Below are 13,611 nucleotides of genomic sequence, written 5' to 3'. Positions count from 1 at the left end.
TACCACCGTGGCACTAGCTAACACCTCTGTCTCGCTTTTTTTTTTTTTCTCCTGAGCTGTGCCTCACTGCTTGTGGGATCTTAGTTCCCCAACCAGGAGTTGAACTGAGGCCATGGCAGTGGAAATGCTGAGTCTTTTTAACCACTGGACTGCTAGAGAATTCCCAACTTTAAAGTTTATTATATAATATTGTTGTCTATAATGACTAGGCTGTTCCTTAGATCTCCAAGACTTGTTTATATACTGGTTGCAAGTTTGTACCCTTAAACAACATTTCCCCAACTCCCCCACCCCTTATCCCTGGTAACCATCATTCTACTCCATGCTTTTACAAGTTTTTTGTGTTTTTTTTTTAATTCTACATTTGTGATATTGTAGGCTATTAGTCTTTGACTTATCTCAGTTTGCATAATGCCCTCAAGATCCATCCATGTTGTTACAAATGTTAGAATATCTTTTTTCTCAATGCTGAATAACATTCTGTTGTATATGCTCAGCTGGTAAAGAATCCACCTATAATGCAGGAGACCCCAGTTTGATCCCTGGGTTGGGAAGTTCCCCTGGAGAAAGGATAGGCTACCCACTCCAGTATTCTTGGGCTTCCCTGGTGACTTAGTTGGTAAAGAATCTGCCTGCAGTGTGGGAGACTTGGGTTCGATCCCTGGGTTGGGAAGATCTGCTGGAGGAGGACATGGCAACCGACTCCAGTATTCTTGCCTGGAGAATTCCCATGGACAGAGGAGCCTGGTGGGCTCCAGTTCATGGGGTTGCAGAGAGTCAGATACAACTGAATGGCTAAGCACAACATATTGTAAATGATGCTACAAATATGGGGCTGTGTTTATCTCTTCAATATTCTGTTTTCATTTTCTTTGGATATATACATAGAAGTAGAATTTCTGGGTTGTACAGTATTTGTATTTTTAATTTTGGAGGGAAACTTCATGCTGTTTTCCATAGTGGCTGAACAAATTAGCATTCCTACCAGGTGTATACATTTTCTCTAAATTCTTACCAACACTGTTATCTCTTGTCTTCTTGATGAAAGCCATTCTAACAGATATGAGCTAATACATCATTATAGTTTTGATTTGCATTTCCCAGATGATTGTTGATATTGAACATCTTCTTATGTGTTTATTGGCCATCTGTATGTCTTAGTTGCTCTTTGCGTTTTAAAAATTGAATTTTTTTTTGTTATTGACTTTTGTGAGTTATTTACATATTTTGGGCATTAACTAACCCTCTGAGAATATGTTTTGAAAAATATTTCTCCCATTCCACAGGTTGCCTGTTGCTGTTTAGAAGTTTTTTAGTTTTATATAGTGCTGCTGCTGCTGCTAAGTCACTTCAGTCATGTCCAACTCTGTGCGACCCCATAGATGGCAGCCCACTAGGCTCCTCTGTCCCTGGGATTCTCCAGGCAAGAACACTGGAGTGGGTTGCCATTTCCTTCTCCAATGCAGAAAAGTGAAAAGTGACAGTGAAGTCACTCAGTCGTGTCTGACTCTTAGTGACCCCATGGACTGCAGCCCACCAGGCTCCTCCATCCATGGGATTTTCCAGGCAAGAGTACTGGAGTGGGTTGCCTTTGCCTTCTCCATTATATAGTTCTACTTGCTGATATTGCTGTTTATACTTTTGGTGTCATACCTAAAAATTCGTTGCCAAAACTGATTCAAGGAAAATTTCCCCTATGTTGTCTTCTAGGAGTTTTGATCCACTTTGAGTTAATTTTGTGAGTGGTGTTTAATAGTGGTCCAATTTATTCTTCATGTGGTTATTGAGTTTCTATTAGTTTAGAGTCTATTCTTTCCTAGTTGAGTGTTTTTGGCTCCCATGTCAAATAATTGTTGACCATAAACCCAGGTGTTTATTTCTGGGCTCCCTGTTCTCTTCCATTTGTCTATGTGTCTATTTTTGTGCCAGTATCATACTGTTTTAATTACTATAACTTTGTAATACAGTTAGATTTCAGGAATATGATGCCTTTAGCTCTGTTTTCTTATTGCTTTAGATATTCAAGGTATTTGGTAGTACAATGAAAATTTTTAGGATTGAATTTTCTATTTCTGTTGGGAAAAAAACTATTGGAATTTTGATAGAGATTGCATTGAAGCAGGATGACTTTGGGTAGGATGGACATTTTCACAATATTCTTCTGTTCCATGAACACAGAGTACCCTTCCATTTGTCTTTCTTTCTTCAATCTCTTTCATCAAAGTCTTGTAGTTTTCATTGCACTGATCTTTCACTTTCTTGGTTAAATTTATTCCTAGTTGTTTTGTTTTTAATGTTATTGTGAATGGGATACTTCTTTTTCAGATGTTTTGTTCTTGGCGTATAGAAATGTGATTGATATCTGTATGTTGACAGTATATTCTGCAACTTAACTGAACTGTTCCAACAGTTTTTAGGGCTTTCTATATGTAAGTTCATATCATCTATAATTAATGGCAGTTTTATTTCTTCCTTTCTGATTTTGATTCCTTTTCTTTTTCTTACCTAGTTGTTCTAGCTAGAACTTCCAGTACAGTATTGAACAAGAGTGGTGCAAGTGTCATCATTGTCTTGTTCCTGATATAAGAGGAAAATCTTTTAACTTTTCACTGTCAGCTATAATGTTAGCTGTGGGTTTGGCATATATGGCCTTTTATGTTGCAGTATGCTTCTGCTATACCCAGTTTGTGGAGGTTTTAATCATGGAAAAAAATGTTGCATTTTGTCAGATGTTTTCTATTCATATGTTGATGATTACATTAGTTTTATATTTTGCTCTATTAACATGATGTATGATACTTATTGATTTGCATGTGCTCAACCATCCTTGCATCTCAGGTAAATCTCACTTGGTCTTGATGTATAATCCTTTTAATGTGCTTGTGAATTCTGTTTGCTCGTATTTTGTTGAGAATTTTTGAATTTTTATTCATCACAAATATTGACCAATGGTTTTCTTTTCTGTAGTGTCCTGGTCTGACTTTTGGTATCAGGTTAATGTTGGCCTTGTAAAATGAATTTAGAAGGTTTCCTTTTCAATTTTGGGGGGAAGAATTTGACATGAAGTTGTGTTAATTCTTCTTTAAATATTTGGTAGAATTCACCAGTGAAGCCATCTGGTCCTGGGGTTTTCTGTGCTAAAGGTTTTTTATTACTAATTCAATCTCCTTGCTCATTAGTGGTCTGTTCAGACTTTATTTTTTTTCTTGAATAAATCTTGGTAGGTTGTATGTTTCTGGAGAATGAGCCTATGTCTCATATATTATTCAATTTGTTGACTATAATTGTTCACAGTAATTTCTTAGAATCTTTTGTGTTTCTATAGTATCAGTTGCCATGCCTTCACTTTCATTTTTTATATATTTGAGTCTTTTATTTTTCTTGGTTTGCCTAGCTAAAGGCTTGGTTACTTTTTTTTTTTTAATAGCTCTTAGTTTTTATATTTTTTCTCCATTTTTTTTCCTGGTCTCTTTATTTCTGCTCTGATCATTGTTATTTCCTTCTGCTAACTTTGGACTTTCCAGTTCATTGAGGAGTAAAGTTTGATTGTTGTTGAGATCTAGTTTCTTAATATATGTATTTATTATTCTGAAATATTCAGAAATATTTCAAAATATTCAAATATTTATTATTTTTATTTATTATTATTATTTATTCAAATATTTATTTCAAAATAAAAATCAAAATATTCAAAATATTCAGAAATATTTTGCAGCATCCCATAGGTTTTGCTACTGTTTTTCCATTTTCATTTTATTTCAAGATATTTTTGATTTTCCTTTTGATTTCTTCTTTGAACCATTGATTGTTCAGAGTATGTTGTTTAGTTTCCACATATGTATAGATTTTCCTGCTTTCTTATTATTGATTTCTAGTTTCATACCAGTATGGTTGGAAAAAATAGTAAGATTTCAACCTTAAACTTGATAAGTATGTTTTGTGTCCTATCATATGGGTTGTCCTGGTGAATGCTCTGTCTTCTTTGGAGAATAATATGTATTTTCCTGTTGGATAGAATGCTTTATAAATGTCTGTTATGTCTATTTGGTTAATGTACAATTCAAAACTAGCATTTCCTCATTGATTTTTTTTTTTTGTTTTTTCTGTCTTGTTGAACTATCCATTGCTAATTGAGGGAGTATTGAAGTCTCATACTGTTTGTATTGTCTTACTCTCCCTTCAGATCTGTTAGTATTTGTATAGTACACTCAGGTGCTCCAGTGTTGGGTATGTGCATGTTTATAATTGTTATGTCTTTGAGTTGACCACTTAATTGTTATATATTGATGTCTCTATGTATTGTTTCCATTTTTTTGCTTAAGGTCTATTTAATCTGATGATAGAAGTTATGTGAGTATAGCTACTGCCTCTATTTTTTGTTTTCCTCTTGCAGGAAATATCTTTTTTCATCTCTTCACTTTGTGCATATCCTTAAATTTAAAGTAAGTCCTTGTAGGCAACATACAGTTGGTTTTTATTTTTTTATGCAGTTAATTTGTGCCTTTTGATTAGTGAAATTTAATTCATTTGCATCTAGATTTATTATTTATATGTGTGGATTTACCAATGTCTCATTTTAAGTTGACTTCTATTGTGTTGTAATACCATTCCCCCTGCCTTGTTTCTGCCTACCTTTGAAAATTTGATTTTTGTTTCCTCATGGTGATATGTTCTTTCTCACTTTTTATCTTTGGTGCATTTATTCTGTTTTTGTTATGTGGTTGCCATCAGGCTTACATAAGACATCTCTTACATAAAACAGTCCATTTTAAGCTGATAGCAACCTAACTTCCATTGTCTATAAAAGCTTCACTCTTCTCTTCCCTTTTATATGTTTGATGTCATTATTTACCTCTTTTTGTGTTGTATATATTCATTAAGAAATTTTAATAGCTGAAATTATTTTTAATACTCTTTTTATTTGACCTTTATACTATAGTTAGTGGTGAATACATCATTTTGTTACAGAATTAAAATTTTCTAATCTGTGTACTTACCTTCATTAGTGTGTTGTGTATTTTTATATGTTCTCATATTGTTGATTAGTGTCTTTTCATTTCAGCTGGAAGAACTCCCTTCAGTGTTTCTTGTAAAGGCTTATCTAATGGTGATGGATTTTCTTAGTCATTTTTTTCCTCCTAGGAAAGTCTTTATTCCTTCATATTTGATAGCCTAATTAGGGTTCCTATATCTCTATGTTCAATCTTATGCCAGTACCACACTGTTTCGATTACTATAGCTTTGTAGTAAGCTTTTAAAATTGGGATGCATGAGTTCTCCAATGCTGACCTTTTTCATGATTGTCTTGGATATTCTATGTCCCTTATATTTCCATATGAATTTCGGGATGAGCTTGTCAATTTGCATTTTAAAAAAAGCAGTGGTAATTTTGATAATGTGTTCAATCTGATAATTGACTTAGGGAATTTTGCCAATGGCATTATTTTCAGCAACATGGATGGACCTAGAGATTGTCATACTGAGTGAAGTAAGTCAGAGAAGGACAAATAGCATATGATATCAATTACATATGGATTCTAAAAGAAAAAAATAAGGTACAAAAGAACTTATTTACAAAACTGAAATAGAGTTACAGATATAGAAAGCAAACTTATGGTTACCAGGGATAATGTTTGGGGAAGGGTAAATTGAAAGATTGGAACTGACATACACACTATTATATATAAAATAAAAAGCCAATAAGGACCTACAGTATAGCTCAGGGAAATCTACTCAATACTCTGTAATGGCCTATATGAGAAAAGAACCCAAAGAGAGTGGACATATCTATATGTATAACATATTCACTTTGCTGTACAGCTGAAACTAACACAAACTTATAAATCAACTATATTCCAATAAAAATTAAAAACAATTAAGATGATATAAATCTGGGAAAACTCCCCAAAACAAATTAAAAAAAAACCAACAATGAAAACACAAAAACTGCCAACTCATGGTCACCTAGATTTTCTGTTCTTTTATCTTCTAGAAGTTTTAAAGCTTTATTTTATGTTTAAACCTACCATCCATATTGAATTAATATTTGTTAAATATATAAGGTCAGTGTCTAGGTAATTTTTTTTTTGCATATGTAAGTCTAATCGTTTCAGTGCTTCTTTCTCCTTCAGATGGCCTTTGCTTCTTTGTCATAGATTACTTTATTATTATTAGTATAGATACATCTCTAGGATCTCATTTTTCATTGATCTGTTTGTCTATTCTCCCATTAATACCACAGTCTTTATAGTGTCTTGAAGATGGGTAATATTAGTCTTCTTTTTTTTTTTATTATCATATTAGCTATATTTAAGTTGCATTTCCATGTCAACTTTAGAGTTGATTTGTTCATATCCACAAAATAACTTGGTGGGGTATTGATTGAGTTTGCACTGAAACTGTAGATCAAGTTGAGAAGAACTAATATCTTAGTGATATTGAGTCTTACTATCTATGAGCAATAGAATGTTTTCCAATTTATTTTAGACATTTGATTTCTGTCAGAGCTTTATAGTTTTCCCTATAAAGATTTTGTATATATTTTGTTAGATTTATTTAAAAATATGTTCCATTTTCTGGGGATGTCATCTACATATCTAAGGTTATTGATATTTCTCCCAGCAGTCTTAATTCCAGCTTCTACTTCATTCAGACCAGCATTTTGCGTGATGTACTCTGCATATAAGTTAAAAAAGCAAGACAATATACAGCCTTGATATACTCCTTTCCCAATTTGGAACCAGTCTGTTGTTCCAATAGTTTTAGCTGTTGCTTCTTGACCTGCATGCAGATTTCTGTGAATGATAATGTTCTTTTAATTTCAAATTTCACTAATTGATTGCTGTTATATAGGAAAGCAATTGAACTTTTTTATGTCAACTTTATATCCTTTTAGCTTTTTTATATTCACTTTTTAGTTCCAGAAGGGTTTTGTTGTTTGTTTGTTTGCTTTTTATAAATTCTTTAGGACTTCCTGCATAGACATTCATGCATCTGCAAACAAAGATATTTTATTTCTTTCTTCAGTCTGTAAACTTTTTATTTCATTCTTATTGCATTAGCTGGGACTTCCGGTAAAATACTAAACAAGAGTGGTGAGAAGGGCACTTGAATTTCTGAAGTATGGATTTCCCGAGTATAGAAGTCTTGGTGATATTTTTCTTTCAGCACTTTGTATCATCCTACTGACTCTGGTCTCCATTTTTTCTAAGTCAGCTCTTAACACATTATTGACCACAGAGTAATAAGTTTTTTGTTACCTGAATGCTATTGACTGGAAATGTTTCAGTATTCACTTACATACAAATCACTGGCCACAGGCATTAATTCCTGCAAAAATCCCCTGGTTAATAATGTGTTCATCTTATTGTGGTTTTCTTGTATGTGGTCAGTCCTTTTTTTCTTGCTCCTCTTAAAATATTCCCTTTTCCTTTCAACATTTTTATTCTGATGTGTCTGTCTGTGGATCTCTTTGCATTTCTCTTACTTGGATTTCATTGAACTTTGGGCATGTGTAATGTCTAAAATCAAGTTTGGAAAATTTATAGCTATTATTGTTAGATGTTTTCTTTTTTTCTGTTCATTTTTCTCTTCCTCCTCTGACATTCACATTGCTTGTATGTTAAGTTTAATTCATCATTACACTTAATGATGTCCTACATTTCTCTGGGGGCTCTGTTCATTTCATTTTTTATTTTTGTTCTTCACATTATATAATCTTTATTAGTCTATCTTAAAATTCACTGATTATTCTGCCAGCTCAAATCTACAGATGATCCTGGTAACAAAATTTTAACTCCAGTTTTTATATGTTTCAAAAGAATTTCCATTTGACTCTTTTAAATATAAGATCTTTTAATTGACATTACCTCTGATGAAATATCATGTTTCCATCTTTAGACATTACTTCCTTCAGTTTTTAAAGCTTATTTATTTACTCGCCATGTCATGCAGCTTGTGGGATCTTAGTTCCCTGACCAGGGATTGAACTCAGATCCACAGCAGTGAAAATGCCAAGTCCTAACCACTGGACTGCCAGGTAACTCCCTTTTGAGTATATTTATAATACCTGCTTTCAAATTTTTGTCTGCTAATTTTGAGATCTGGGGCCTTCAAAGGCTTTTTCTGTTGCCCCATTTTTCTTTCTGTGTGTTTGTCTTCGTTGTTGCTTTGTATGTCTCATAATTTCTAGTTGAAAGATGGACACTTTAGATAATATAGTGAATCTGGATATTTATTTTCCCGCTACCACACTTGAGGGGCTTATTGTTGTTTGCTTTTTCACTTGTTTAATTTGTTTAAACTTGGCTGAACAGTTTCATTGAAGTTTATTTTCCCCTCAGTATGCAATCCCCATGATTGCTTCTTAGAAGGTACAAGCCTGGGCATGTGCGCAGTCACTCTGATTCCCTCACCTCCCATTCCAGAGATGACAGTGGTTTTACTAGTCTCTTTAAATGTCTCTTTCTTTGATCTCCTTGTTATCTGGTTTTACTTTGTTTATTTGTTGGTATCATACCTGGATGCCTGCTCTCCAGTAATAGCTAGTTTCTTTATTATTTTACATCCTGGAGCATAAATTGTTCCACAATCTGATCCCATTTGCAGGGACAATCTTTGAGGTTTAGGCCAACCCCAGGAGGGCTTGTCTTAGCTGTTGCTTTCCCTGATTTTCTCCGTTAAGAGTAGTTGGTCTGCCATTTTTCTTGTTGCTCTCATGGAGGTAACAGTTGGTGAATTGCTCACTACCAAGTTCTTCACTGCTTCTTCATCATTCTTGGCTTGAACTTCTCTTGAGATTGGTTCCAAATAATTTCTGTTCTCTTAGGAAAAGCTTTTGGTTTCTTTGTTTTATTACCTGTGTCTTCCCATGGCAGAAATTCTGTGCCTCAACTCCTGGGGGCAGGGGAAGCATACTGCTGCTCTCAGAGTTAACTCTCCTCTGTGAGGACAAGTTCAAGCCAAGAATGGGTGGTCTTCTTGATTTGCTTCCTCCTGCATGGAATGTCTGCTCTGTGAGTTCAGTTCAGTTCAGTCGCTCAGTTGTATCGCTCAGACTCTTTGCGACCCCATGAACTGCAGCCCTCCAGGCCTCCCTGTCCATCACCAACTCCCAGAATTCACCCAAACCCATGTCCACTGAGTCGGTGATGACATCCAACCATCTCATCCTCTGTCATCCCTTTCTCCTCCTGCCCTCAATCTTTCTCAGCATCAGGGTCTTTTCAAATGAGTCTGATCTTCACATCAGGTGGCCAAAGTATTGGAGTTTCAGCTTCAGCATCCATCCTTCCAATTAACACCCAGGACTGATCTCCTTTAGAATGGACTGGTTGGATCTCCTTGTAGTCCAAGGGACTCTCAAGAGTCTTCTCCAACAAAAAAGTTCAAAAGCATCAATTCAAGTGATGTCTCTGCTTTTTAATATGCTGTCTAGGTTGTCATAACTTTCCTTCCAAGGAGTAAGTGTCTTTTAGCTTCATGGCTGCAATCACCATCTGTAGTGATTTTGGAGCCCAGAAAAATAAAGTCAGCCACTGTTTCCACAGTTTCCCCACCTATTTGCCATGAAGTGATGGGACCAGATGCCATGATCTTAGTTTTCTGAATGTTGAGCTTTAAGCCAACTTTTTCACTCTCCTCTTTCACTTTCATCAAGAGACCCTTTAGTTCTTCTTCACTTTCTGCCATAAGGGTGGTATCATCTATGAATCTGAGGTTATTGATAGTTCTTCTGGCAATCTTGATTCCAGCTTGTGCTTCCTCCAGCCCAGCGTTTCTCATGATGTACGCTGCATATAAGTTAAATAAGCATGGTGACAATATACAGCCTTGACATACTCCTTTTCCTATTTGGAACCAGTCTGTTGTTCCATGTCCAGTTCTAACTGTTGCTTCCTGACAGGTTTTTCAAGAGACAGGTCAGGTGGTCTGGTATTCCTATCTCTTTCAGAATTTTCCACAGTTTATTTTGATCCACACAGTCAAAGGCTTTGGCATAGTCAATAAAGCAGAAATAGACGTTTTTCTGAAACTCTCCTGTGCTATGAGTGATCTGGTATAAACCCAAATCAAAGCTCAGCATTCTCTTCCTTCCATAGCTTGAGTAGATCTTCTGCCCTATGAGGGCTGGGTAGAAGAAAGAAGTTGCAGCCCCCTTATCTGTATTTTTCTTGGAAAGAACCTCTGTAGCTCAGGCTTATGTGAATTGAGAAATGCTGGCGGTCTGTGTTTCTCAGAGAGAAATCATAGCCCTGTACTGGGAGCTGAGAGAGAGGGGTTAGCTTTGTCCTGGCTGCATATACTCACAGTAGAGCTTCCATAACACATAACTGAGGGGTAGGGGAGGGGAGGGAACATTTCATGGCTCAAATGCTATAGCCTCTCACCTTTTGAAGAGAATTAATAGATTTTTCTTGAATAGATATGTCTACGTTTTCTGTATTCCTGTATTCTCTTGTAATTTCCAGAAATTTTAAATGATTTTTTTTAAAGATACATATAATTTTTACTTGTTGTGGTTTTCCTTAGAGAAGGTCTGCAGTGCTCCTCACAATATCATCTAAGTCTTTCCAAGTTCATTTCTGCCTAACCACCCATTTATTTTATTAGGTTGGTACAAAAGTAATTGTGTTTTTGCATTATTGAACTTTGCCTTTTGATATTGGAATACATTCTAAATAAATGTGATTATGTAATACATAATTTTATTGCACATTTCTCACTTTGTTTTTTTGCTAAAGACTTTATTTGCTAAATATATTACTGTTTATATTTATTTGAGTATAGAAATGATGTTAGACAAAAAGCAAATTTGAGCAGTTTTTTAAATTTGATTTCAAAATGTGTTGTAAAGCAGCAGAGACAACCAGCAACATCAACAATGATTTTGGCTCAGGAATTGTTAGTGAACATACAGTGCAGTGGTGGTTCAAGAAGTTTTGCAAAGGAGACAAGAGCCTTGGAGATGAGGAATGTAGTAGTCAGCCCTTGGAAGTTGACAACGACCAATTTAGAGCAGTCATCAAAGCTGATCCTCCTGCAACTACATGAGAAATTGCTTAAGAACTCAACATCCACTGTTCTATGGTCACTGGGCATTTGAAGTAAATTGGAAAGGAGAAAAAGCTTGATAAGTGGGTGTCTCATGAGCTGACTGAAAATAAAATCATCATGTTGAAGTGTCATCTTCTCTTATTCTACACAACAACAAACCATTTCTTGGTTGGATTGTGATGTGTGATGAAGAGTGGATTTTATATAACAAATGGCAATGACTGGTTTAGTGATTGGACTGAGAAGAAGCTCCAAAGCACTTCTCAAAGCCAAGTTTGCACCAAAAAATCTCCATGGTCACTGTTTGGTCTGTTGCCTATCTGATCCACTACAGCTTTCTGAATCCTGGTGAAATCTTTACATTTGAGAAGTATGCGTGACAAATTGATGAGATACACTGAAAACTGCAGTGCCTGCAGCCAATGGTCAACACAAAGGGCCCAAATCTTCTCCACAACAATGCTGGACAGCACATTGTACAAGCAATGCTTCAAAAGTTGAATGGATTGGGCTTCAAAAGTTGAATGGATTTTGCCTCATCCACCATATTTACCTGACTTCTCGCCAACCAACTACCACTTGTTCTTCAAGCATCTTGACAACTTTTTGCAGGGAAAATTATTCCACAACTAACCTGAGGCAGAAAATAGTTTCCAAGAGTTTGTCGAATCCTGAAGCACGGATTTTTACGCTTCAGGCAAAAATGTGTTGATTGTAATGGTTCCTATTTTGATTAATAAAGATGTGTTTGAGTCTAGTTATATTGATTTAAAATTCATGGTCTGAAACTGCAGCTACTTTTGTACCAACCTAGTATGATCTCATATTTCCTCCTTATAACAGTCATCTGATTTTCTTATGAAGCAGGAAAACATCATGTACCTACACTCAACTTACCTTATAATTCAGGCACCTCTGGAATATTTGGAGAGCTGTGCACATACAGACATCTCAGGGTTATATTTGTCAGAGAAAATGAGGAAGATCTCTGAGGAAGATTCACTGGAAAAAGGGTTAAATAACTATGCTTTAGACATGGGGCAGGTGGAGGGTGTTCGTGACTCAGATTTGAAAGAGTGAAACAAAACTGGGGGGAATGGAGTTTCCCTATGAATATAAGAGGATGGACCAGTGCTTATCAAGTTGAAAAGGATTGCTACAGGCAGTGGGATTTCTGAGTTGTTCAAATGTAGGAGGCAAGCATGTGCTGCTTAGGAATGTCAGGACCATTTCTGTTCTCTGCTCCTCTCAATGCAGATATGGGCTTAATGGCGTGGAATTTAGTTTAAGAACTAGCAGATCCTGATATCAAGCAGCATTCCCTTAATGAAAGCATCAAAGTCATCAGTCACTTGTGATTTCTTTCTGGAATTAAATATCTGTACTTTTGTATACTGTTAAACTTTCTGATCTATTGAGACATGTCTCACATATACACTGCTGCTTTGTAGTTGTGAGATGTTTGGTGTTGGGTGTGGAAGACCGTATGAAACCCCATGAACCTAGGGGAATGGAAATTCTAAAAACAGAGCCTGCTAGTCAAGAGTTTGCACAGATATATGATATCTGTGTTGGAGGGAAAGGACAAATTGATGCTTTATTAGGTTGTCATTGCTCTGGTCATTGCCAGTCTGTGATATGGAATCCATACGCCTTGGTACAACGAAGTTAAGGTGTCACCAGCCCAGGAATTAATGACAGAGGTAGGGCTGGCATTTTGAGGACTTTAGCAGTCTTCTAGGTGGGAGGTCTGAAAAGCTCTGAGGGCAGAGGTGAGGCATTCATGGGGCTTTGTGTAACCCTTTCCAGATAAATAACAGTAAGGATTTATAATAATAGCTTTAAAAAGACTTTATACTTTTAATAACTGATTTAAATTCACAGCAAAATTGAGAGGAAAGTGCAGAGGTTACCTGGATACCCTCTACTTCCACGCATGCATAGGCTCCACCATTATCCACATCCCCCACCAGAATGATACATATGTTAAAACTGATGAACCTACACTGACAAATATATGATCACCCAAAGTCCAGAGTTTACTTTAAGTTCACTCTTGGTCTTTTACATTCTGTGAGTTTGGACAACTCTTTAGTGACATGTATTCATCATTATGGTATCACACAGAGTATTATGCTGCTGCTGCTGCTGCTGCTAAGTCATGTCAATTGTGTCCGGCTCTGTGCGACCCCATTGACGGCAGCCCACCAGGCTCCTCTGTCTTGGGATTCTCCAGGCAAGAACACTGGAATGGGTTGCCATTTCCTTCTCCAATGCATAAAAGTGAAAAGTGAAAGTGAAGTCGCTCAGTCATGTCCAACTCTTCATGACCCCATGGACTGTAGCCTCCCAGACTCCTCCATCCATGGGATTTTCCAGGCAACGAGTACTGGAGTGGGTTGCCATTGCCTTCTCCGACAGGGTATTATAACTGCCCTGTAAACACTCTGGTCTCTGCTAATTCATTCCTCCACTTCCCCATCACCCTCCTTCAGTAATAGCTTTTGAAAGCTTGCTATGTGCCAATAAACACTGCAGTACCATTGAGAGGTAGAT

This window comes from Odocoileus virginianus, chromosome 6 (genome assembly GCF_023699985.2).
Source record: "Odocoileus virginianus isolate 20LAN1187 ecotype Illinois chromosome 6, Ovbor_1.2, whole genome shotgun sequence".
Taxonomy (NCBI): Eukaryota; Metazoa; Chordata; class Mammalia; order Artiodactyla; family Cervidae; genus Odocoileus; species Odocoileus virginianus.
Note: the sequence above shows the minus strand (reverse complement) of the source record.